We start from the raw sequence: 10,539 nt of genomic DNA on the forward strand, positions 1-10,539 counted from the left end.
AAGTTCAGCTTGTATAATTTGTCTTCGATAAATTGCGCACTAATCTTCAGTTAGGCAACTGTCAGTTGGTTTGAGTAGTTCAGTTACTACAAGTTACTTGATCAGTTATTCCAATAAATTAACCACTTAGTTTGTCAAACAACCGAAATTAATTTTTTAACACCGTTGCTACTACCGACATTTTTATGAAACCATCTTTAGAAACAACTATGTACTATCGTCGCTAAAATAGGATTTTAAGCAGGCCACCGCTATTTTATCACAGTTTCTGAAAACTTTTCCCACAATATTATTAAATTCGTGAGCAAATTTCGCTACTTCCGTCTCTAAGAGCTTCGTTTTTTGTAGAAGAATTTATTTTCACCATTTTTCCGTGGTTCTCTGAGTTGTTTTTTATTATTGCCTATTACTTATTGGTATATAATACTTCGTAGATTGTAATTGTTGGATCTTGAGTAAGAGCTAAGAATTCAGCAGAGTAACAGCAAGCTTGAGAATAGATAGATACATTGAGTTGCTTGCTCAACTGCTCTTCTCAACTATTTATAGGCTTGTCTTCAATGGTAACTTTAAATATAATTTGAATCAATATACCCGTCGATTGCCACGTCGATATTCTTCTGACATTCGTACACTCTAAGCTCTGAAATGCGACGTTACACTACAAGTTGCAGTCTGCTTTGTATTGTTGTCGGTTGAATGTTCTTTTCAACTGATGACGTGTACAGCTGAATGATCACCTGATAAGCTCACAACTGAATATGTCAACTGATCAGTTTCCAACTGATCAGTCAGTTGTCTTCGTAAGTCCAATTCAGCTGGTTTCAGTTGCCTTCTATAAACTGCGAATTAATCTTCAGTTAGACAACTGTCAGTTAGTTTGAGTAGTTCAGTTACTACAAGTTACTTGATAAATTAGTCCAATAAATTAATCACTTAGTTTTTCAAACAACCGAAATTAAGTTTCCAACAATTTTTCCCTTTTTGGTGTATTAAAAAACTTGTAAAATATGAACTGATCAACTGAACTTAAAAAAATATTCTTCGAACTCATTGTAGATAAAATAATTCTTCTAATGTACAGATTCTTACACAGAATAAAAGAATAAACAATTCCTGCTAAAGTCTTCAACTGATATTTATTTCTTCTTTTTTCCTTTGTTTTCCCCTTTCTGATCTTTTATTTCTCCTATTTCCCCCTTTTTGTCAAACTCATCAACATTTTTTGATAAATTCCGCACATCTGAAGAGAGATTAGAAACTGCATTCAGTAGGATATCTTGCAGTAAATCTATTCGTTTTGAAACAGTACTTTCCAGATAGTGTAGACGTCTTGTCACTAATGCTTGCATCTAGAAATGTGATTCAGTTGAAACTCTGTCTTTGTGGAGCTCTTTCATCTGAAAGAATAAAGAAGAAACATCTTTCTGGATTTGCTGTAGTTTACCCGTGGTATTATCCTTAATAGAATCAATCATAATAGTGTGTAAGAATTGTGTTGATCTGATTTCAGAAATGGAAGTCATTATACCAACGAGGTTGGTCTGAATAGCTGCAATTTCTTCGAACAGAGACTCAGTTTCTATTGTTATGCCTGGAGACATGGCTCCAGAAGTTTCTGGTTGCTCTCTGTTCTCATTATTGAAAATGACCAGTGCCCCGTCAGTTGGTTCAGTTGTAGTATTTACCAATTCTGATGTCTCTTCTGATAAGACTTCTTGTTGAGGTTGTGGAGGAGAATTCAGATCAGTAGAAGGGTCTGATGATGCTTCAAGTGGATGATCAATTGAGACAGCAGTTATTTCTAGTATAGAATGCTTAACTGATGTTTCGGTTGGATGAATGATAGAAGGCTGATCAGCTGGCACTTCTTCAGTTGCAACTGAGTGCAGCTGAGCCTTTTCAGTTGGTTAAAAAACTGTCTGTTCAGTCATGATAACTGACTGAACTGGCTCTTCGGTTCTCAGTAATTCTTGTTCAGTGGTGGAGGACAATTTAACTGGTTCTTCAAGAGGTTGAACTGGGGCTTGAAAACATGCTTCTTCAGTTGAAAACAACTCTTCAACTGCTTCAGTAGTGGATATTTGAACGTCAGAGGCAACTGATTTGATTACTTCATCAATGTTTGCCAATGATAATTCATCGTCTGTGTAGAGTGTAGCTTCAGCAGTTGAAGACTGAGGAACATCAGTTGGCTGTGAAGCATCTTTAGAAAAATAAACAGTTGTCTGTTTATTAGAGCCTGCACTTGGATCCTTGGATGGCTGATCTTTTTGAGCTGATTGATCAGCTAGCTCATCGTCTTGGGAATTATCTGGAATAATAAGTTCTTGATCCATTTCCCAATGTTTGATTTCCATTTGCAGAGCTAACAAGTCCAAGTTCAGTTGGACATGAACTGCTTTATCATTAATAGTAGTTGGGCTTATGGGATCGTAATTCTGACGCAGCTGACCGATCAACTGACTCAGTTTCTTTGCCCGTATCTGATCAAAGAAATATTTCTTCCTCTCAAGTGCTTGAACCACCGTGGCAGCTTTGACCAATTTCAGAACAAGTGTTTCCAAGGCAATGAATTTCTTTAGAACTGATTTCTTCTGCAATTTTCTGGCAAACACAACAGTTCTAAACTTTACCCATTGGTCATATGTTCTGAGTTTACCTTCAGAAAATTCATTGACTTCCTTCCAAATGAGGTCAATGTACGTCTGAATGGTATTTGGTCTGGGCTCTTCAACCATTTTCTCTTTACCCTTAGATTCAGTTAAAACATGATATATGCTCAGTCCTGATATTGTCGCGTCCACCTGTTCTCGAATCACTACTACTTTTGGTCTTGCCATCGGCAGAGGAGTTGGTCTAGTGACAGTTATAAGTGGAGCTTTAACTCCAGCAAGCTTCTTATTTTCACAAAATTCGGGGATAGACTTTTTGAGAACTGCAGACAGTGGGAACTGATCATCAGTTGATGGCTCAACTGGCACAGTTCTGAGTGGAGTAGCCTTGATCGTCTGATTAGCTGCAGATTGGATGGTCTTATCAGTTGGGATAATGCTCACATCCATCACTGATTTAGTACTTTTGGTCCTGGGTTTCTTGGAAATTTTGGGAGACGGATTCTTCTCAGAATCACTTTCACTGATAATCAGTTTACGTTTAAGCATCTTTTTGTGAGTCTCCTTCCTAGCTTTCTTAACTGATTTGGGAGCTCCTTCCATCCCAATCTCCTTCTTCACTTGAATATACTTCTCATGAGTCATTTCCAGTTTCTGCTTGGATGGCTGCACATTTTTGGCGTTGAAAATTTTCAATTTAGACGATCTTTCAGAATCATCAGTTACCATCCCCTTGACTTTCAGAAAATAGCCGAGCTGCACCGCAAAACCCTTATATTGCTAGGAAGATTGAAACATGTTCCTCAAGATGTTGAAAATAATATTCTTCCACTTCATCTTTCTTTCAGCCATGATTGCAGTCATAGCTTGAAATTTCTCCAAAGTAAGTGCAGCATAGGATCCTGCCTTTGCCAAGAGCCCCTTCGCTACAATATCTTCCAGCTGTTGTACTTCGAGCTTCAATTCCTTCTTGGGATCCGAAACATTGATTTTTCGACCATCAGCAAAGAGAAGAATTTGCATCTCTTCAACATCAGAAGCTTTTACCTCAGAGAGGTTAACTAGCCCATCAGTAGGAAGTTGAAAAAGGTTGAAGAAGAAGTCCTCTTCAATGATCAACAACTGACCATTTACAGTAGTTGCGATACTGCCTTCTTTAGTGACATAGCCGTTGGCATAGAGATCCTGGATCTTCTTATAATAAATTTCTTGAGAAGATAATCCCAGAAATTATTTCAGGAAAATTTGAATTTAAAACGTGTGTATGTGTGATAAAAACGTGTATAGAATATAAATGGATTATGTGGATCCACGTTTCAAAATACTATTAAATAAAAAACAGCAATTAATGCTTCGACAAACAGTCACATAATTTAATATAGAATATTATTCGATTTATTAGTTAACATATCGGAGAAGATCAGTTAGATCAGCAACTGAATGACCAGTTGATAACTTAGTCAATTCAGTTGAAGACCAACTGACTATTGTCTTCTCAGTTAACTTTTTGTTCGATATTTCCCCTGAATAAATGCATATAATTAATAGTAAGGGTAAGAAAAACTCAGTCTGGATCAGTTAAGGTCAGATGACTCTTTGTCTTCCTCCTGTCTCTTCAAGTATTGTCTATAAATTAAGATCATTGTTTTTTGGTAATGACATCTGAACTCCAATGGATTGTGAAAGCAGCACACACGTCCCTCATCCTTCATGGACGCCTCAACGTATTCAGAGATTCAAAAGAGATGATGAAGAATACGTCTTCACAGAGGTTATGTCCGTTTGTACTACTGCTTAATACATTCAATCAATCAATGATGGAGAATTTTCTGCTTCTGCTAAGCAGAGATCACTAGCAAGGAAGCTTAAAAGGCTTGCTAAAGTCGATCATATATCTGAGCTAGTCAAGTATGATGTGCTGATCAACATGATGTAGTTGAAGGAATGGCACTTGCTTCAGAGAATTGAAAATGCCGAATCCTTCAAGAATATTAGGAGTCATGACTTGAATAATAGGTTGATGTTATGGCAAGATGTCATAGGAAGTGGACTAAGTGATGTAGTATGGTATCTATTTTATTCGTAATAAAATCTTGATTTGTATCATTGATGTTGTCTCTTTGTATTTCTGCAAAACATAACTTTCATCAGTTGGTAAATAGTTAACAAACTGAATACAAGAATTGATAAATGACTAACTGACATCAGTTGACAAACAATTAACAAACTGGATATAACTGATAAATGACTAACTGACATCAGTTGACAAGCATTTAAATGACAAACTGAATGAACAGTTATTGACAAAGCAGCAATAAAACGGATATAACTAAGATAAATCAATTAAACCAAGTGTATTGCGAAAGTGAGAAAACTTAGTGTCTGACAATGGTTTGGTGAAGATGTCGGCAGCTTATTGACACATTTTCCAGTCTGATAGCTTTCTTCAGAACATGATCTCAGATGAAGTGATTCCTGACATCAATGTGCTTGTTCCTTGAGTGAAGAACATGATTGTAAGTTATTACAATCGAGCTTATATTATCACAAAATATGGGAGATTCTTTAGCATCAACTCTATAATCTTTCAGTTGTTGCTGAATCCAGATCAGTTGGGCATAGTAGCTTCTAGCAGCAAGGTATTCTGCTTCAGTTGTGGAAGTAGCTATGGATGTTTGCTTCTTGCTGAACCGTGAGATCAGTCTGTCTTCTTTAAACTGACAAGATCCACTGGTGTTTTTACGATCTAGCTTACATCCTGCATAATCTGAATCTGAATATCCAACTAAATTGAAAGAAAAATCGTTAGCATACCATAATCCCACATTTTGAGTGCATTTTAGATATTATAAAATTCTTTTGGAAACTATAAAATGCGATTGCTTAGGATTTGCTTGAAATCTAGCACACATGCAAACAGCCAATGCTATATCAGGACGACTAGCAATTAGGTACAATAATGAACCTATTAAACGTCTGTAGAGTCTCGTCTCAACTGTTATTCCCCCTTGATCATTGTCTAGTTTGACCAATGAACTCATGGGAGTGCTTTCAGCTGAACATGTTTCCATACCAAATTTCTTGAGCAATTCCTTCGTGTATTTTGTCTGACTGATAAAAATACCAGTTTCCAGTTGCTTAACTTGTAGTCCAAGAAAGAATGTCAGTTCACAATCATACTCATCTAAAATTTTTCCTGCATTAACTTGGCAAATTTCTCACATAATTTGGGGTTAGTTGACCCAAATATAATATCATCAACATATATTTGCACAAGTAAAATGTGATCATTCTTAGAAAATTTGAACAAAGTCTTGTCAACTGATCCAACAGTAAAATCATGATCGGTTATGAATTTTGAAAGTATATCATACCAAGCTCTAGGAGCTTGTTTAAGACCATGTAAAGCTTTGTTCAAATGATAGACATGATCAGAAAAATAGTGATTGATAAAACCTGGAGTTTGTTCAACTTAAATTTCTTCTTGCAACTGACCATTCAGAAATGCAGTTTTTACATCCATTTTATAGACTTTGAAGTTCTTGAATGATGCATAGGCAATGAACATTCTGATTGCTTCCAGTCTTGCAACTGGGGCACACGTTTCATCATAGTCAATTTCTTCTTCCTGCCTATATCCTTGTGCGACAAGTCTTGCTTTGTTGCGTGCAACTGAACCATCTTCGTTCAGTTTATTTCTGAATATCAATTTTGTACCTATAATAGTTTTGCAAACTGGTCTTGGAACTAAGTTCCAGACATTTTTATGGGTAAACTGATTTAGCTCCTCTTACATTGCATTTATCAAGTTAAGATCAGCAAGAGCTTCATCAGTTTTCTTTGGTTCTAGTTGTGAGACAAAAGCAGAATGAATGAACAAATTAAGCATTTGATTTCTTGTTCTTACCGGGTCAAATGGATTACCTATCACCAATTCTGGTGGATGTGATTTCTTCCATATGAGTTTAGTATTTGTTGCTTCCATATCAGCAACTGCTTCTGTTGGCAACTGAATGTTTTCAATTTAAGTTGGAGTTGTATCAGTTTGTAACTGAATTCATCTGTTTGCTCCACCAAGTGATTATCAGGAGCTGGTTCCTGTTCATCTGATTGATCTAATATTTCTAATTCAGGTGTTTGAAGGGTATTTCTATTGATATGATTTTCTTCTTCATTTTCATCCTCCAAACTGATCTAGGTAAATCGATCAACTAGCTCAACTGGATCAGTTGGCTTATCAGTTAGTACAGTTTCATCAAAAACAACATGAATGGATTCTTAAACATTTAAAGAATTTTTATTAAAAACTCTATATGCTTTGCTAACTAAAGAATATCCAAGAAATATTCCCTCTACAGATTTAGCATCAAATGCTTTTAAATGATTTTTACCATTATCAAGAATAAAACATCTACAGCCAAATATCTTGAAATAAGAAACCACACTTTTTCTTCCATGCCAGATCTCATAAGGTTTTTTCACATGATTCTTATTAACCATTGATTTGTTTTGAGTATAACATGCAGTGTTTAGTGCTTCAGCCCAAAACGTTTGAGAAATACCAAAATCAGCAAGCATTATTCTAGCAGCTTCTTTAAGGTACGATTTCTTCTCTCAACTACACCATTTTGCTGAGTTGTTCTAGCTGCTGAGAGCTCATGCTTGATTCCAGTTTTTTCTAGAAAAGTTGAAAGATTTTGAATGATGAATTCAATCCCTCTGTCAGACCTTATTCGATCAATACCAACTGATTTTTCATTTAAAAGTCTTTTGAAGAGCTTAATCAGTTGTGCAGCAGTTTGGTCTTTGGATTTGAGATAAAATTACCCAAGTAAATCTTGAAAAGTCATACACAACAACTAAGGTGTATTTCATTCTCCCTAAACTCATGACTGGTATTGGACCAAAAAGATCCATATGTAACAGTTCTAAGCATCGGGAAGATGATTTACAACCTCTGTTTTTGAATGAAGATCTTAAAAGTTTACCAAACTGACATGCTGAATAAACTTTATCTTTTGAAAAATCTATTTTGGCCAAACAAGTTATAAGAACATGATTACTTAGATAGACAATAGATTTAAAGTTTAAGTGGTTCAACCTCTTATGCCACAACCAGTTTTTAGAAGATTTGGAAGCAATGAAACAAACTATTGCATGAGGTTGTTCAGTCCAACTGACTTTGTAAGTATTTCCACAACGATTCCCAGTTAGAATGATCTCATAAGTTGATTGTCTAACCTAACAAGTGTGTGTCAAACTGAACTGAGAAACTATTGTCGCATAACTGACTGATGCTTATCAAGTTATACTTCAAATTCTCAACTAGCAAAACATCTGTAATTGTAAAGTTATCATGGATAAGCCTACCCTTACCCACAGTTTTACCTTTGGATTCGTCTCCAAAACTGATGTTTGGTCCAGTGTATTTGATTAGTAGAGATAGCAAATTTGCATCTCCTGTCATATGTCGCAAACAGCCACTATCTAGATACCAAGTTGATTCTTTGATTGTACCTGTTACCTGCAATCACACAAAATATATAATTTTGGTACCCATATTTACTTGGGTCCTAAACTGATTTGTCCTTTAGGAACCCAGACTTGGATCAGTCTAAATAACTTCCCTGTTGTTGTGTTCCAAATGGTTTTTCTCAAATTCTTGACAATATGTGTGTGATGTGAGGATGAAATAGTATTCATTGTATCTTTTTTTCAACTGAATATTCTTTTTATATCGTTTCTGAACTAGCTTACAGTTGTAGTAATTGTAAAAGTCATTCCTTGAGTACTATTTTTGTAACTGAAACGTTTAGATGACCAGTTTCTTGTATCAGTTGAACTCTCAAAGCTATACCCAATTTCATACCGTTTGCCTTTGTTCTTACTTTCAGTCAATTGAACAGCTGCTTTACTAGGATCTGAAAATTCATTTACCACGGTTGATTTTACAAAGGTAATGTACTTTCGTTTGTTTTCATTCAACCATTGTTGTATATCACTTGCAGAATTTTCAACATGATTGTTAAAGCATAAACAAGTTTTATCATCAACTGATTTTTGTGAATTCTGCACTTCAGTCAGTGCAACTGAAGACAAGTTCCAAGCTTGAATCAGTTCAGTATGTTTTGAAATTTGTGTTTTTAACTGTTATATCAAGGCTTGATTTTTAATCATTTTAGCTTTTTTCTGAGCAATCTCCCTTTTTAGACTCAAAAGTTCAACTGATTTATCAGTTTCTGTTTTGTTGTCATTGAGATCAGTTTGCTCAGTTCTAACCTTCTAAAATGATTGAGCAAGTTTGTGATACTCATCTTCCATGTCATGCAATGTGGTAATAAGTTCCTCACGAGTGAAATCAGAAGAGATGAAGTCAAATACTTGTTCACTTGCTGACTCTAGTTCAGCATCATCTGCCATTAATCACTTGACTTCCTCTTCATCCTCACTTGAACTGATTTAGATTTCTGGTTCTGACTCATCACTGTCAGTTTCAGCCCACTTAAATTTGCTCTCTTCAGCCAAAAGCACTTCATGTTTCTTTTTAAAAGATTTCTTGTCATCCTTGGTCTTCTCCTGTACTCATAGGGCTTTTTTACCTTTTCAGTTCATACTCGACTGTCCTTTTTTGGCTTAGGACAATCTACTATGAAATGACCAGATTTGCCACAGTTGTAGCAAGCATAGTATTCTTTTTTGGACTGATTTTTCTGATACTGCTTTTGGAAGTTTCCTTGATTCATCCTCATAAACATTACAAATTTCTTCACAAACAATGATTGCTCAGTTGATCAGCAGATTTTTCAACTGAACCAGTTGGATCCAGTTTGACAGAAGTTAAAGCAGTTGTAGTAGCAGGTGTAGAAAGTTCTCCTTCTCTGGTTTGTAGTTCAAACTCGTATGCCTTTAGATCAGCAAACAAGTCATTAAATTTGACCTTGTTAAGGTCCTTAGATTCTCTCATTGCCATGGTCTTGACATCCCATTCTTTGGGAAGACCTCTGACCACCTTCAGTGCCACTTCTTTGTTTGAATACACTTTTCCAATTGCATTCAACTCATTGATAATACCACAGATCATCTCATCATATTCATGCAAGGATTCTCCAGCTTTCATCTTGATGTTATCAAATTTCTGAACAACAACTGATAGCTTGTTCTCTTTTGTTTGCTCATTTCCTTCACACAGCTGGATCAATTTCTCCCATATTTCTTTGCCAGTTTTGCACATCTTGATTTTGCTTAAAGTGACTTTATCCAGCGTTTTATATAAGATATCCTTAGCCACATTGTCTAGGTTGGCTTTCCTTTTATCCCCAGTTGTCCATTCCTCTTTGGAATTTCTATGCGATAAGGTGCCCCACAAGTAATGACAACTGTTGTATTTGCTTTTAGGATCTTCATGGGACCATCAGTACTGACATACCACATGTCGTCATCTTTTGCAGCTAAATGAGCCTGCATTCTGATTTTTTAATCGTCAACATCTTCTCTGGAAAACATCGGTATTTTATTGAATGAAGACATGTTGATCAGTTTTGTGAATTAGAGTATTCTGAGACAAGATTCAACCGCTCTGATACCACTTGTTAGGATCGGTTGATAGGTTGAGATGTGTTTAGAAGAGGGGGTTTGAATAAACCCTCACGATTTTTGATTTTTTTTCGAATGAAGTGTCAGTTCCGTGAAAAACTGAAACTAGGAATCTTGTCAGTCAATGACAATCAGTTTAACTGATAACAGTTGCGGAAATAAACTGACTGAAAGATAGACTAAATAACTGAAGTAATAACACGAAGATTTATGGATGTTCGGATATTGAAATAACTCCTACGTCACACCTTCTATCACAAGGATAGGATATGCACTAAACGACTTTGATCGATACAAAGATTGTACAGACCCACTTCAGTTTGGACTTAAC

The sequence above is a fragment of the Primulina tabacum genome, chromosome 12 (genome assembly GCF_025594145.1).
Source record: "Primulina tabacum isolate GXHZ01 chromosome 12, ASM2559414v2, whole genome shotgun sequence".
Taxonomy (NCBI): Eukaryota; Viridiplantae; Streptophyta; class Magnoliopsida; order Lamiales; family Gesneriaceae; genus Primulina; species Primulina tabacum.